A 1,254-nucleotide genomic window follows, 5' to 3' on the forward strand; every position below is an offset into this window, starting at 1 on the left:
TTTCGCGAAATTATCATGGAATCGAGTGGTTCGATGGTGAAACCAATCTCAAATGTTTCACGTTACATCTGCGAGAAATTACGCGACAAGTGCGCTACATCTACTGCAGAGGTGTGGAAAAGGCTCGTTACTTGAGTCATCTACTTTCCAGAAACATATATAATCTGGAAGAAATTTCTCCACCGTTCAAAAGTTTACCGGAGGCCCGAGAGTACAGTCAACGCTGCTCACATCACGGATTTCGTGTTTCGACTACGGACAAAATTGTTTGTGCGTTACGTAACGCTTTCAAATTGAAACGCTGGTTAGTCTTGCGAGACAACAGCGAATGCATCAGCAGCAGCAGCAGCAGCAGCAGCATCGGCTCGACCTACGATACTATAAATCTCTCACACGTAAATTTGGACACAAGCGACGACGACGACGACGACGACGACGAGGGTGAAAAAACCGACGGTGACATCGCTATAAAAATAAAACAGTGGCAAAAAAATAACGAGACAGAAGAGAAAGAGGAAGAAAAAGTAGCAAAAGTTTATTATTCAGTAGAGGGCGTAAGAAAAGAATACATCTTCAATAACGAACCGATACATCCATCTCCATCCAAGAACACTAGTGCGACAACTCCAAAAGAGGTAAACCCCGAAATTATACAAATAATACCTCTCGTGCGATCACCGCCTCGCTGTGTAAAAAATGAACTCGCTAGAAATCTTACATGCGCTGCATCATCTCAGTGTCAGATATGCGGGTGTATATCCTGCCGACAGACTGCCGAGGGTGTGGACGAGATCGACAGCCATCGTCGCTAACACGGACGATCACGATCGGCCCGGTCAACATTGGGTCGCTTTTTACATCGACGAGCAAAGAGCAGGAACGTATTTCGATAGCTACGGACTACCACCTTTGGACTCCAGATTCCTCTTACGCCTTCGTCGAAATTCCACTACGCATCGATGGAACACCGTGACGCTACAAGGAACGCTCTCTCAAACTTGCGGACAATACTGTTGTGTATTTTTATATTACATGTGTAGCGGCTATAATCTTTGTCAGTTTCTTAATCTGTTTAGCGATAATTGCGAGCGCAATGATCGTTTGATTGTAAAATTATTTCGTAAAATTTTTCTTCATAATAAAAGCGCATGCGTAAAACCTCACGTTGAATGCTGTCATGTTCAAGCGTGTACTTTTAAGAATAATTAAAAAAATACTTATTCACCCGTATCAATGTATTATTTTATGTAATAA

This window comes from Temnothorax curvispinosus, unplaced genomic scaffold, assembly GCF_003070985.1.
Source record: "Temnothorax curvispinosus isolate PA1 unplaced genomic scaffold, ASM307098v1 QBEX01010411.1, whole genome shotgun sequence".
In the NCBI taxonomy this organism is placed as follows: Eukaryota; Metazoa; Arthropoda; class Insecta; order Hymenoptera; family Formicidae; genus Temnothorax; species Temnothorax curvispinosus.